Source organism: Temnothorax longispinosus, chromosome 6, assembly GCF_030848805.1.
Source record: "Temnothorax longispinosus isolate EJ_2023e chromosome 6, Tlon_JGU_v1, whole genome shotgun sequence".
Lineage (NCBI taxonomy): Eukaryota > Metazoa > Arthropoda > Insecta > Hymenoptera > Formicidae > Temnothorax > Temnothorax longispinosus.
In genome coordinates this window covers 1,917,542-1,933,680 of record NC_092363.1, presented here as the reverse complement: position 1 = coordinate 1,933,680, position 16,139 = coordinate 1,917,542, and the positions used below count along the sequence as shown (strand labels likewise).

The 16,139-nt window shown below is 40.8% G+C and overlaps 1 protein-coding gene across 1 annotated transcript in view; it reads left to right on the top strand.

The window, feature by feature from the left end:
• Positions 1-16,139, top strand: part of Sox102f (transcription factor Sox102F) — a 139,263-nt gene that overhangs the window by 24,600 nt on the left and 98,524 nt on the right. Inside the window, exon 2 of the mRNA XM_071780462.1 lies at positions 4,706-4,800. The gene's annotated coding sequence lies outside the window, so the exon portion shown is untranslated. The remainder of the gene's footprint in view (positions 1-4,705; positions 4,801-16,139) is intronic.

Below are 16,139 nucleotides of genomic sequence, written 5' to 3'. Positions count from 1 at the left end.
AGCGTATTATAGGCCCCGGGCTGAGGGCCTGAAATATAACGAGAAATAAAAATGAGATGCAAGAAGCGACTCTCGCGAGGGACACACCGTGTGTATCGCCTTAAAGAAACAAATTCTCGTTCGTGCGAGGTGCAAAGTGTAACGGGTCAATTATCGTGTTTACACGGGGAGTACAGTAACCGGCGATTTCTCGGAGTACAAATACCGGTAACTTAGTTGAGGCTGCGCTCACGTTCGGATCTAGAGCGGAGACGACTCAACGGAGGGAGAGGCGGGGGAAAACACCGTGATACTGGAGGAGAAGAGAATGGGCGAGGGACGATAAGTCAGAGAAGAGAGGAAGAGAGATCAGCGATGAGCCTACAAATGTGTGTACGTATCCGTGTATACGTGAATACCAGCGTGTACGTATAGTGATCGGCGGTGAGGGGGGCAGCCGGCGGCGAGGGGGCGGAAGGGGGCGAATGGGTGAACGGGTGAACGGCCTGCCGCGTCCTTGCGAGCCACCTGACCACACCGGCCGTGCCGCCACCACTCGGCCTCTCCAGCATCCTTCCAGCAGCTCGGACTTGCCTTCCAACCGGCAAACCACTCGTCCACTGAACTACCTGACCGATCGCATACATTCGCGGTTCCTCCGCGCCGATTCCCGCGTGTACTCCGATTGTTCTCCGGCCATTCGTTATTCGAAAACGCTAAAAGTGATCGATGGCGCGAATGCAGGTCTCGTCACCTAACTTGATAGCAAGCTTTGAAGTTTCACGACACTACTTATAACGATTCGACATCTATTTTCTTATCTGTTTTTTTAATTTTTACATAATTCTCTGAGGCATTTACATAAATGTACATATCGTAATTATCATATTAATTTAATGTATGTATTATATTAATCTGAAAAGAGAATTTATGGTTTGCAATGGGACAACTATATATTACATTTATAAATTATATCCTTACATTCATATATAAATGCGTGTAACAATAACAATAAATTTTTTATGCCAGTAAAATAGTAAATGGTAATATATCAAAGAATAGTAAATGTTTAACATATTTTAGAATATGTTAGAGGCAATAATATATTCGCTACGCGTGGGCGAAGGACCCAATTATAATTTTACGTCGGTTTCAGGTACCTGTTCCATGCAAAAGTCCTGCGTCCAAAAGTGGTTGTCTTTATGTTGCATGCTTCCTTATTTCCAGAAAACGCCTACGCGCTATTAGCATATTACCGCGATATCTTACCTTTCTGGAGAACTGTCCGCTTTAATATAACTTGTCTACTTACGCATAACATGTACGGCACAATACATACGTGCTCTTGTATCATGCATGGTTGTATCGATTGATCATTCGGCATTTATTCGCATATATTGATTGTTTTGTTCGAGCCTTTCCTAATGAATCGCTATTTACAAAACGCGCATTATTCTACCTATCTTTGCGACTGATCTATGACGCGAAGCGATTTCTACATCTTACTTTACTATGCACTATCTAATCCAGTATTAAGTTCCTGCTTATCTCAATTACCGGTTTTAATTGCTCTGCAGTTTATTGCGACATACACATCTCTCCATGTACCCTTATATACGTGATCATTCAACAATACAACGTTGCGTAAATGTGCACTTAAAACGAGTATAATTTTTTTACGTTATGTAATATATTATGCCGTAGCATTCCGTTCTTTTCGTTCCTACCGAATGATATCAATCCCGATTTATTCTAAAGATATCATTGGTGCCATTGGCACTAAAGTCGCGCTAAATAATCTCCATTGCAAACTATGGCGACTTGGATCGCCACTGACAAATATATAGTCGTGAAACGAAAGCGAAATCGGTACTTTCGATCGCGATATGTGCGCTTGATGCTTCATAACGACCGCGCTCATAAAGAAGAAACGATCCACGGCGGTGTACCACCGTCGATGATTTGTTGCGCCTTCCTGGCACGGCGAGGAATAAACTGGAACGCGCGCGGCGTTTATATACCGGCGGCACGACGTCCCCCTGGCACATCGAACTCTCATTATTGCTAGATGCTTCCATCACAAACTTCCGTGCCGTGCGCGTCTCTATCCGTCCATTTGCGCGTAATCCAAACTGATTTTATGTACTCTCTCGAAGCGTTCCGTATGCCGTTGACTCCAATCTTCTCACCCTTGAGCTCTGACGCTCTAGTACCACTTTCTTACCCGGTCGAAAGTGGCTATTTAGCGTCTTTATGGCTTCTCACTGCCTAGAAACCGTAGTACGCCCGCGGCTACATCGCTTCACGCTCGCGAATTTATCAACCGCCGTATTAGCGCGGCACGATCCTCTGTATCCGCGTGTATTCTCGTTCGCTGATTATCATATATATTTTTTCACTTATTATCTATTGCATATTTCTCTACATAATTTGATGCTCGTGCGATACATTCGTTTGACAAAATACAAAAAAATGGAAAAGGAAATGTATCATCTTTGGAAGTAGAGAAATTAAGTCACAGTTCTATTGTTATGTAATTTTGTATTGATCTGCAATAAGTGAATTGCATTTTGTTTGATTTTCGAAGAAAATTAATTCGCGTTACGATTTAGCAACGTCACGATCGCGCGGACATCGTTTTTACTTCACGGATGGTTGAAACTCGGCTGAACGATTACATGCTTCACGGTGGTATCCTGTCGAAGCATGTAACCACTATTGGTTCGACAGAGACTGTAGGTTACGGAAAGATCCTCAGGGCTAATGATCCATCACCTCCTGATTCTAAAGTCCGAAGTGGCTACTTAACGACTTTACGGCTGCTTGCTACCCAGGAACGCCCACACGTGCCACAGGTAAACCTCGCCGACGCGCCTGCGAATTGATCAACCGGTCTATTGATAGAGCGGGGCGCTACCTGCGATCTTCCGGAATGAAAAACGATATGATTCTACCAGTTTTCGAGAAAGGTGTGCCTAATAGCCAACGACTTCCGTTCGCTAAATCGAATGATGAAATCTTTTTATTATTCTTATCGAACTTTTATGCGTAAAATAAAATTTTAATTCTTTTTGAAAGTTATTTTAATACAAGAAATCTGTTTTCTAAAATTAAATATAATATGAACAAATATTATTCTCAATTACAATATGTGTTAATAATATAAACAACTGAATAAAAGTCTGTTATAATTAGTAGGTTTTGAGACACTAATCGTGTTCACTTAAATACTTGACGTGACAAAGAGTTGACGTCATTTTACTACATATGCAAAATAAAAAGAGTTGGAGGGATATTTCATTAAAAAATTGCTGCTTAATAAAACATTATTTCATCTAGCTATGATATTTTACTATAATTGTACTATATATCTAATGAAATGACATCAAACATTTGTCAGATACTTAGTTGATTTTTACGCGGTTATAAATTACAAAAGAGGAAGAGAGAAGAATGTTTAGTGGACATTATATTTTCTCAAGACGATTCATTTAACATCGTCGGATTCCATGCGACTGCAGGAATGCCGGCGTTTCAAGTCTAAAACGTTAAACCATAGAAGGTGCATGGGAGAGAAAGACAGAGAAGGAGAACAGCGAAATGGAGAAGAAAAAGACAATGACGTAGTACCTACCTTCGTAGGAATCTCGTGTCATCTACCAGGTTCTTCTCTCCTCCTACCTCTGAATCATCGTTCTTTGTCTTCTCCCAGGATCTTTCGTATCCGTGGGTAACCAACCGCAAATCGCCAATCCTTCGACCCCGATATAACGAATTCTAGATAGTGTTTAACGGGACGTCTTCTTTTTTGTCATTATTTGAATGGAAGCTATTATGACGCTTTAATGACCTCCTTATATATTCACGTTCGAAGTTATCGCATATATTTTCGAAATTTTACGCAGGTATAATAATTGTCTAACAATATTACGGAAAATAAAAATTGTTGCAATATAAGTGTTTTGATTATCTATCTTTAATCTTTTGTTCGTAATGAAGTGATTTAAGATTGAAATCGAGAGAGAAATCGATCAACGCTACATTTTATTTATTTTCTTTTACTCTTTCAATTATGAACTTTATTACATTTACTCTCTTTACTTTTTGTACAGATGGATGGGATGGTTAATAGTTCTATCTTATCGTGTTTTCTGTCTATTAACTTAAGTGACTTAAGAATATACGCCTATGCATTGTTATCTCTTGTTATCTTGCAACCATGCATTTTTGAAATTTATTTTTTGTCTTCTTCGCTTTGAACAATCCCGATCCGTTCAAGTTGTGTAACATTAAACCGGAATTCGCTGATTTATGGCCAACAAAACGCTGGCACGTGTCTCATACCGAGTCTTCTAGTTTTCATCCAATAAATATATTATATCATGAAGATCGTACAATAAAATAATTAAAATTGATATAAAAAGTGCGCATGATACAAATAACTTGATGCAGAATTTAATTCTGCAACGACGGTGAAATTTGATTATCGCTATCCTTCAACGTCAGTGACTATTCCGTGTGATCGGATCAGAAATTTAACAAGGTTTGAGAACCAGTTGTAACAATCCGCACGAGTGATAAAAGTAGAAATAATAGATAATATGTGAGAACGTTAGAGGATGTAATTCTAAATGTGTTACACGCGAATGTTTGTCAAAGGTTAAACGGCGCGGAATGACGTTTCGCATTATTCGTCAAGCTGACCAAGATTCTTTCTTGTCCGCAGGATCGTGCGCTTCCTGATGTTCGCCATAATTGTACGACGGTGGACGGGGTCGATACGGCCGTAAACCCGATCAGCTGGAAGGAGATTCGAACCCGGTGAGTCAAACGGCACCTGCTTATTGTGCTTATTCATTCGGGACGCGGCTATTCGCCCGTGTACAATGTGACTTAATGGAACCCATAAAGACCTTTAACATTACTATGAAATCTATCGCCGCAGTCTGACTACAAACCAATGAGACTTATCGGCGATGCTTCCCCTAGCGATATACCTCCGTGTAGCATGTTCGCGAATATGACACGTATCCATTATACCGAGCCGTTGCGCCTGCATATAGTTACAAGCGTATTTCAATTGAAATCATGTTAACGTAATCATATAATGGCATTTTTTAACTTTATAAATCCGCACTTCCTGTTACACTCATCAAATGGATTCTAGAATCCACAATATTTTTTACCCGTCTACTTCTCTCAGTTTTTATCTAGCAGAAATGAGATTGATATCTTTTTATTGAAGTATTAGGACAATAATTTTCGTTCCGTGAAAGGAATTGTCATGCTAGGAACCTATGATATCTCACTTCTCTTTACTGATATGCTATCGAAATAATTTATATTTCGCTCGTAAATATGACTCAAGATTGGCTTTTGCGGCAATTGATTCCTTCGAATCGTTCGTTTGACAATACGAACGTGTATGATTTTACTCAAGATGATCAGCGCGAAAAATAGGATTTGCTTAGAGTCGCGCACGTGACGGCATAATGACAAGGGAGAAAAATACACGCCGTATACTTGACTACTTGATGTTCGGTCCAAGTATTTACACACAGGCACGCGCGGATAATTACGGACGGCGGGACACGGTTTTACAATAAGTCAATTCGTTTTCAAGCTGCGTAAGAACGGCCTAACGCCTAAAAAAGACCCCGGGCTGGATATAGTTATTGCGGCTGTACACATGAACAGGTCGATCCGGTCGAGTGGGATCAAAAGAGAGACGAAGAACGAAAGATGGAAGGAGAAAGTAAAGAAGAATGGACGAGCAAGAAGGGAGAGATTTTCGCGATGGAAACAGGAAGGGGAAAAGGGGGCGCAGAAACGAAGTACACGTATATGACGGCATCGAGCGGCGATAAATACATGAAAGAGAGGAAGAGAGCAGCGAGGCACGAAGAGCGAGAAAAAGAGAGAGAGAGAAAAAGAGATGAGGATGTACAATAATCGAACGCACTCGCAACGCAGTTGTTTGCAAAAGAGCGATATCTAATCGGCGAAATACTCGTCGAAAAGTAAACCCAAGAACAGGGTGGAGCACGCATATATCGTTTCTCCTCGTCGCTCACGGATAGTTTCATCCGTTCGTCTCTCGCTCGTTCGTGAACGGGTTATGCGCGCCGGAGAGCCTCTCCTGGCGGCAATACCTGCCGCGCGCGGTGCACAGCACGCCCCGTTCGGACCGTGTGGACCCATTTGGTGGTATCTATATACTCATGTATGTGCCCGCACACATGTACGCGTCTTCGGTGTGCGCACATACACGGTAAGGTGCACGCGAACGCGCGTACGCACACTCGCGCACTACGCGCCGGCAAACATGTATTGCCGTATATACTACCACCGAGTATTGTATAATGCAGCCATTGATGGCCGTCCTCTCTTTCACGCACGCGATCTGTTGCAGTCGCTGCAACCCGTGTCCGGTGACAGCCTCCAGTGTCCAGTCTCCCTCCCGGTGAGTGTCCACAAGATTTATTTTCCCAAGCGATATACGGGGTGTCGTCGTGAAAACGGAAAATCCGGCCTGGCGCCAAATTCATACGCTGGATACGATTACGAGAATAATGATTATCGGACGTTTTCAGGACGGCGATCTAAGCGGAAGTACTATTTTGTGAGGTGTGACTTTGTGGATTGGATATTTCTCGCGTTTTTTATTGCGCGCATTCGAACATTCAGATTCTTATCTATTGTCAGAAATGGAATCGATTGGGTATGTAAAACTATATTAGCGTTTAATTATACGCTTATTATGCTAGCAAAAACAAACCGCAAAGATCCAATTAATAATTCCTAATTGTTAGTTATACATAGTATACTGTGTCATTATTGTCATTTCTATTAATGAAATCTTTTTAATTTATAAGAAACATTTTAATTAAAACTTGATTTACGGTTTAATTATCAGATAAATTTGAAAATTTTGATAAATAGACAATAGATAATTTAATTCTTAATCACTGCTAAATTTTATGTATTCGGCTTTATTTTATATATATTTAATTCTGCATTCGACGACAAAGATATACATAATATTTGGAAGTTGCTAAATTGCACTAAAATGGCCTAATCAAAAAATCTCACAAGTGAAAAATCTTTATTCAAAGAATTCATTAGTATTATAGTAACGGCAGAGCATTCTGTACATCACACGACATATTACGGGAAACGAACTTTTACTTGCAATCCGTCTCGCCAGTGGTAATTTCTGTTGATATTATATTACGACAAAGCGGAAGCGAGCTACTAAGAGCTTACATAACATCCAAGTTCCGCCGTCGCTCGCGCAAGATCGACTCCAGACAAGAAGCGTGGCGAGAGCAAACCTTCTTCCCGGTCGCGCTCGCGACTTTCGCCATTAATCGCGCGTATGTCGTCGGGGGTATATCGTCGTTATTTTCTCGATCGCGATCTCGCCGTCTCTCCCTCACTTTTCAAGCGCTGTCTTTCTCGGGCGTCCGCGATACTTAACGAGCAGATCACTTTCAGTCATGGTGTGTACAATCGCGATCACTTTACAAGCGCAACGAATCGCTACGGGACCGTGCGAGTCGCGGAAGATTGCGATCGCCGTACGGCGGTCAGTTCAGCGAGAGGAAACGTTTCTCGCCGATCTCTCGTAGGTGGTGAACGAGTTACGATTCGCGCGCGGCGATTTGCACACCACCAAGGAAACGTTGAAAACGGCGGGAAACGATCGGGACACCCGTTGAGTCGTCGATCGCTCCGCCACTCGCGAACGCGCGAAATTGCGTAAACGAAATTGAATTACCGTCCATTGCGAGAACGGGAAATTCGCGGGCACGGTTCGATTTATTGGACGATTGCTGATGGATACCTACCGAATGGCTGTCATTTTGCGGATAACTAAAAAGAAAAAAAATTGTTGACGGTCCTCGTTCCATCGCGCGCGGAAGACGATTTAATCGTATTTTGATTGTCCATGTTGTACGACATCGTCGTAAGAAATATCCGGTTTTGTAATATTTAGATCTAGAGATGTTATATTATTTTTGTTTCTTTTTAATGGCGAACATTTTTTGGCATGCAATGACGTAATGCGAATTCACATAATGAGATTTCTCGAACATCGGTTTCCCATTCTCGGATACGGATGTCGCGTTCGGCGCGATATTGACATGCCGCTACCAACGGCAAAACGCTAAGTAAATAGCGCGTAGCTACGAGTACTCCGGTATCGTCGTTCCATCTCACACTTGTCAATAAACCTGTAGTATCAGCGTATCTTCCAAGGCGACGATAAAATGTTGCACGTTTAGCTCGAGATTTTCGACGATGGGAAAGAGAGCCGCTTAATCTTATCGTTCCTTTGTGCAAATAGTACAATGATGATTCGCGATTACGTATGTTGCGACGTCCGACGAAGCAAATTCCGGCGCTCCCGCTAATTTTATTTCTTCGTTTCTTCGGCGAAAAAAAGCGGGTCGGAGCCGCGAGCATTAAATTGGGAGCAATCTGGTCGCGAGGAGCATCACAAAGAAGTCATCCCGGTACGCTCGTAAACTATAGCAAAAAATGATATTTTCTTTGGCATTTGTTAGTCATAATTCTGGTGTGCTCCTTCCTTTAACAATTATTAAAGTCGCTTTGCGTGAGAAAGTGAAAAAGGAGAGAGAAGACGATACATAGAATCTGTCCATTTATCTTATCTTATGGAAAAAAAGAAGCTGGAGAAACGCGACAAAACACTCCATATGTTTGTGAAATACAGTATGGACCAAAATGAAACGGCGCGCGATTTTTATTGCAACATTTTTATTTTTATACAAAAAGGTATCTTTGTTATCTTCGTTCGAAAACACGAGCATTAGTCATCACGCATTATTATCGATAACTCAAATTTTTGGCAACAACAAATGCTTTAAGAATGTCGCGCTTCGATGACATACGATAGAACTCTGTGCGTTTGAAAATCTCAATTGCCTGCAGACAGCGAGTCAGAATAACAAAAGCGAATTGAAAATATGCGAAGAATGCATTAAGAATATATGCTGTAGATAGAGCTACACAGAGGCAAGCGAACCGACTTGCGGAGAGGAAAAGAAGAAAAAGAAGTTGAAACGCGCGCTTTTGTCGGTACGTCATTACGACATCCGGTCACCGTATGGTCGTTAAAGTGACACAAATGGTGTTTCAAAAATATCAAGCAAAATATGAATCCGAGTAGAAATAACATCACGCCATGCTGTTGTTGCGATGTTCGCGATATCTTTTTGCACTCATTATACTCAATAATTTATTCCTTTAAGCCTCGTGTTCTCTGAGAATAATATAAAAATATTATTCTCAGCTTAATGAAGGAAATATGTTTTAAATAAATAAAATAGCACATGACTTAATATTCATGTTTGTTCAAAATTAACATTTATTTATATTTATTGTTTTTGCCGAAATAATTTCAAACGCGCATATATCTGTTCGAGTATAATGAAAAAAAAAGAAGGATTAGCGGCATCGAAGAATCAGATTGTTTAGAATACATCGCCCAAGGATTAACACACTCTCGCGAGATTATGCCGATCCTGGGAAGCTTGTCTATTTAATTCTCGATTTATGCGGAACTCGCCGGCCGTTCAGCGTGGTGACCCATAGCGGCCGTTGTCGACTTTAATCGGGGCCCGTGTGCGTGGAACAGCCGATCGTGAATCTGCTGTTGACGCCGATCCGAGAGAGCCGGCCTCCTTGATAAAAAAAAAAGTAGGCAAGCATAATCGTAAAGTGCGAATGTTATTCTCCGGGCGATGAGCGAGGCCGCGAAAGAAAGAGGCGAAGGGGCAGTATTTTTTCGGCGCGTATAATGGAACGCCATGGAGAATAAAAATTCCACGTCGCGACAGAGATCTCGGGCGATTCCGGCTTAAAGCTTGAGATTGACGTTCGAGGACCGTTACAACGGAGATTCATAAAGCAGCGTTATCGCATAATTAGTAAACTTTGCTATTATACCAATATCGTATCAAATCAATGCAAGAATTTATTTTTATCGAGACGGGATCGGCCGGGCTGCGGGCAATATTTCTCGTTTTCTTGCTTTAGCATTTTGCACGTCAAAATCTTTTCATCGTTCCTTCGTTGAATTCGTCAATAAATTCAAAGGAAAACTAAAGATCGGCGCACCCCTCGACCAGTATTCGAGCGTGGCGCCGGATTCCATCGAGCACGTCAATTGCGAATGATCGACGAACTAAGAACGAAACAGGGACGAGCTCGGTCGGCCGAATTGCACAAGCGGATTATACGTTTTCCTTCGTAATAAAACACGGGAGGTCTCAAAGGGAAAATAATGTCTCCCTGATTACTCGCCTCGATTCAACCCGCTACTCCTCCTCTCCCTTCCCGACGCCTCTTTCGCGCTGTTTCTCTTTGCAGGGATATAACTTCCCGGTCCTTTCTGCCTGGGACTTTGTTGAAATGGGGATTAAAACGATGTTTGCGCGAAAGCCAAAAGCATTACCGACTTTATCTTTCGAATTGCATCGTATTACTTTTCCTTTTATCTTCCGGCGCTTCTGTGATATTTGTTTCCTTAATTTCAGTCGGGCCGACGGAGGAAGGTATCTTGTGCTCTATAAGATTATATTTGTAAGAATTAAAATACGGAGTCAGCTTTTCCGTAAATGTAGTGCGATGCAAATTACATAAAACGAAATTATTTTTAATTTAGAGATACATTCATAATAATTGAATTTTAGAATACGTTTTTTTATCAAATCGTTTTTTTATGTTGCGTATTACGTAACTTTTAAACGTCGAACATATATCACAGCTTTAATCGAGATGGCATATTAAAAAAAGTTGATTTTATGGAATATTCAGTTTTTCTGCAAAGTATTTTTTTATCCTGATGACGTATTTCATTATTTATATATGATGACGATAATAGTGTTATATTATTTTTGTGTTATATATTTTCATAATGATTCGAACGTTGGCCCGTCGTTCGTAATCATAAACCGGTTGGACGACAATGCAAACTCTTATTTTTAAAAACTCGCCTCCAAAGAAAGAATTGCAATCTATAAAATTTCATATCTCAGCTCCATCAAGCGTAAATAATCATCATTTATAGATGGTTTCTAGGACTTTTAAAAGGAATATAGAGAGATATCTCTTTTCTCTCTGTTTTTTATAATATAAACATATTTTATTATAAGTCATATTAATGCATTATTTGTATTCATAATACGATAATTGTAAAAAATGTGGATGATATAAAAACGATATGTCAGCATATTAATACCGAAGTGGCAAAAAATAGAAGCATACAATGTTTCAGCTTTAAATTGAAAATGGTTTCTTAACATACATGTCATTTGATCAATATTGCTAAGTGATTACTGAGAGATATTGATCATTAACTAGTGGCATTATTAATAATTATAATGATGATGAATTATTAATCACTTATGAAAGATAATATATGCAACATGCAACACATATTCTCCCTTTTTTTATTCAGCGTCATTTGTCATTTTTATAATTAAAAAATAATACTAAATTACACGGAGAAAATTTTATAGTAAATATTACTATGGTGTCGCACTAGCTGCGGACCATCGAGGAATTTTAAGTTAAATTACTATGTTTATGGTAAAAATTACGTTATTTAATCGTTTTTAAAACAATAATTATAGTATTTTAACTTGAAATTCCTCGATGGTCCGCAGCTAGTGCGACACCATAGTAATATTTACTATAAAATTTTCTCCGTGTATATATTAGATCTCACTTGATTACAAAAAAGGCGATCATATTTTACGAAATATATCCAATATTCTCTGATTCTCGCTCGATTCTCGCCAGTATCAAATATTCAGCAAACGAGCTGCAGAGACAAAACTGTTTGGTCCCCAATTCGACGAGGACCACGAATAAAAAAAAAAAAAAGAAAAGGCGCAAGCCCAAGAACCAAATGGTCGGTCGAGGCGCGGTGGATAGGCGTCGCGGCGAAAGCTCGCTCCATAATATATAGAGCCCGCGCGAACATAAAATTCTCCAATTGCAAAATTGATGCGGCTTATGTTACCCTCTCTTTCTCGATGCCGCTGTATCCTCCTCGGTAGTCACCCCGCAGCAGCATCGAGCTGCGACGTCGATGCCGCAAGTCTCGCGGGTCCCCTCCTCGTTTTACTGTAAAGCAACTCCTCATATTGTACAGGGACGCGTAATTCATTTTTTACCGGACTCGGCTCAATTATTTATAAATTGCTGCTCCCTCGGGGAGGACGGGACCGACTTGTCATCCCCATGATGCGACACGACGCGTCGTGGCGCTGCGTTTTTCCTCTGATAACGGCAGACGCGAAATAAAAAAAAATAAAAAAACGAGCGCGGAACCTCGTACGATCGGCCAGCAACTCGAAGCAATTGTATAAAAAATATTTGTAGTTTGGCATAACATTGTCACGATATAACAATAAAAAGGGCTAATTAACTTACAAAAATGATAACTTATTGTTAGAAACATTTAAACGGTTTTATACATATCTAATTCAGATTGCAGAAGTATTTCATCTCGATAGTTTGACATTTACGCGTATTCTATATGATCGACAATTCATAATCTTAATTCAGAATTAAATGTCGATCAAGAGAAAAAAAGCTCTACGTATAAGAACTCATCAGTAAAGCATCAAGTGGATAATAGCTCAATTATACCTACGCGAAGGTCACGTATGACCTCGCGCAGCACGCGTTTACAATCACTGCTTCGTAATCCGCGATCTTAATGACGTGCCGCTCTACATAAATTTACATGTAATTGTAGCCTTTTTCGCGAACCTGGCAATTTCAGACTCAAGCGCATCAAGGCGCACATGACGCATTTGTTTAACGGTAACACCCCCGTACTCATAAAACAGGCTCTCAAATCTCAGCATTATTATATGTTGGAACTTGATAATCAAAGAACTGTAAACTCAATCTCACTTGTTGCCTATAGCAAAATTCATTTGCTGTGCATACTTATCTCAGTACGAACACATATTTAAATATTTCTAAAATAAATATGAAAATTTTGCTATTTAAAGAAAGATAAAAGTGACATATAAAATTTTTTTTTTAATGTTTAAACGATTAATATTCTTTCTTGTATATTAATTGCAATTATCAAGTAAAATAATTAGGAATCTTAAGGAACATAATATGTTAAAAATTTTTAATAATTTAATATTGATACAGATTTCTAAAAAAAAATTTTTTAATATATTACAAATGCTATTACATAGAATCAAAATAAGTGGATTGTACTAGTAATTTCAAGCCTTATTATTCCCGTCATCGGCAATTCGAACAAAGTTCAAAGAGTATCGCAGTGGTTTGATATCCAGATCATTATTACAGGGACATCGCCTGCTTTGACTGCTCCCCAGAGACAATAATCTCCCTGTCTACATCTCCGCGTTTCATTCATCCTAGTTTCCTACCCTTTTATCGTGCGTGCAAATGCTATTTGTTGTTTACAAAATCGACCAAAAGAACGAGAGAGTTTTCTTTTTAAGGGGACCATATGCTTTTTAATTAGCCCTTCTCTGCTCGGTTTCCCTCCACTCGAGTGGACCGCCAGTAAACTTGTCGTCCTTAGACATCAAGGACATTTTTCGGACAGCAAGCTATACCAGCATCGATATCAGTGGAAACATAAATTTCTATAAGTAGGTACTTTTTTGCAAGAAAATTAATATATTGAATTGATACAGATTTATGAGTACGCCTTGAGTTCGATGCTATCTTAACAGCAGTAACGTGATGCAATCGATCGAGCATATAATTGTTAAACTATCAATTAATCAGTAAAAACCATACGCTATACGTCTCACAATTACAAGCCGCAAGTGTTGCGACAACTGACACCGCATTCCTTAGTGAACAGCAGCAAAACATGTTGATCTGTTTTCCATAAAGCCAAATTATGCATGCATCGATGCGTACATAATTTCATTTTTGTTAAATTATCCTATTGAAACTGCCGAGAAAGTATTAGCTCGCAATTGACGTCGATACAATCGGTTACATACGCACGCATATAATATGCCAAACGTGTAAATATTTACTGTGCAGACAATGTAGGTATAATGATTGTGTTCTATACTAAATAATAATCGATAAGAAAAGTACGAGCTTGTTGCTATCAAAAGCCTTTTCGAACAAACGCTGCTAGATATTAAAAATTATTTATTTATAATTTTCTATTTAAAGTTAAACATAAAGAAAGGTATCATTTTCAATCACATTTTTGCTAAGGAAAATTATCTGCATATTTACTTTTTAACGAACTCATCAATAAAATTCAGTAGCAACAAAGATGTCGTAACGCAAGATTTTGCGGCGCGAATTCACGATAAAGCCCATTGTACGAAATGCGCGAAGCATATAGTGCAAAATGTAACGTGTCATTAGAAAGCGCGAGGTCGTAGCTGCCGGGAGAAATCACGGGACACCGCGCGCGACGGCTCTTTCCTTGCGATTCGTTAAAAATCATCAGGCGGATGTACTCTGCGAGGAGCGACGAAGTCGGTCGGCGTCCGCGAGATTCGCCTTTATCCTCGCGCTCGCTGGACACAATGCTACACTCTCACGAGAGCGCGCATCATGAGAGGACAAGGAGGACACCGCGACGTTCACGCGTGTGCACACGGGCGCGCGATCGGAGGCTACCCTTCAAACAACCTTGATATTAACCAGTTGTGGAGGGCCTATTGTCGGCTCCGGACTATGGACATTGTGCTCTTTGAGCGTCCCACAAAGAGCAACGGCTCGCACGCTCGGTGTGCGTGTGGTATTCAGTCAACGCTATCTCTGGTCCCGGGGCCCCGTGTGCACACGCATACGAACACACACGCGCACTGAGTGCCGTTAGATTGCTGCTAAAAGCGCGATGCCCGCGAGGTATTATCCATTGTGAGCGTGGAGCATCTCGAAAACGTAACGTCAGTATCACGGCCGACCACCGGTGGCCGGCGCGGCGCGGCGCGAGAAAAACGGAAGATCTCATTGTAATAGATTTATTGGCACTGAAGCGCTCTGGCTAAATCGATTAAAATTAAATCCGATATTTTTCTAATCGATCCGGGATTTCATGAAATTATGAACTCAGCAGAAATTGAAAATAATATGACATACTCATAAATTACAAAAATTTTATTTATATATATTTATTTATATTTCATTTACTTTAGTTAAACTGGTTCTTATTTATTCAGACATATTTTTCCAGTTATTTTAAAGACAGACGTCAAAGAGCAGTTCACGTTTTATGTATTATTTGCTTCTGCTGTCGCGCCAGAAAATTTTCAAGAAATATACATATGCCTGCTCCTATACAAATCCTCACGTGTGGCACATCGAATCGACAATCAGAAACACGGGTACCACTCTTCAAAGGCGTGAACCACCCACTGGTCGCCGAAGGAAGACGTCACAATGGCCTGCCGTTTAAGGCACGAGGGATTTCCAGCGGCAGAGATTAATTGGTCGCGGAAGGTGCGAGCGGCCTGAATTCGACGATACGGCGGAACGTCGGATCTCTTGCGTGTAATCACACACATACACGTGCACACTCCGATACACGTGTTCGCCGAGGGAGAGACGAGACGGAAGAGGGATCAGCATCGCGGCGGCTGCGTACGGTCGCACGAAGCTCGTCTTAAGGCCCTAAGCTCCTTGTCGGAGGACGCGACCACGCATGCGTGCCAAGGACTAACGCACCAGCGACAGCACAATGCCGCGGCCACGATGAATGTGGGCATTAAATGATTATAGTCAGGGATTTGTATGAACAAATGGATGACAATGGCGTCCGCGAATGGCCGCGCGGGCACGGAGCGGCCGGCGACGAACCGGCCCCTTGTTCCGCTCCTTCCTCTTTCGAGGTTCAATGAGAAGCTAATTGGAGACTGCATCGTTGGCGTTGGCTGCAAGCAAGCCCATCGCGAGCACCGGTAGCGCTCCTTGTATCTTATATGCGTGCGCATTATTCTCTGCCGGCCGTCCACGCCATAATGCAAATTGCGCTCATCGATAAACTCGCTTCTATTATTTTAATCTTTGTTGTTTAGTGTGTATTGATGTATAAGACGAATGCCGCACAGGTACTTGATACACAGGTACGTCTCCTCTGCACAGTCATTGCA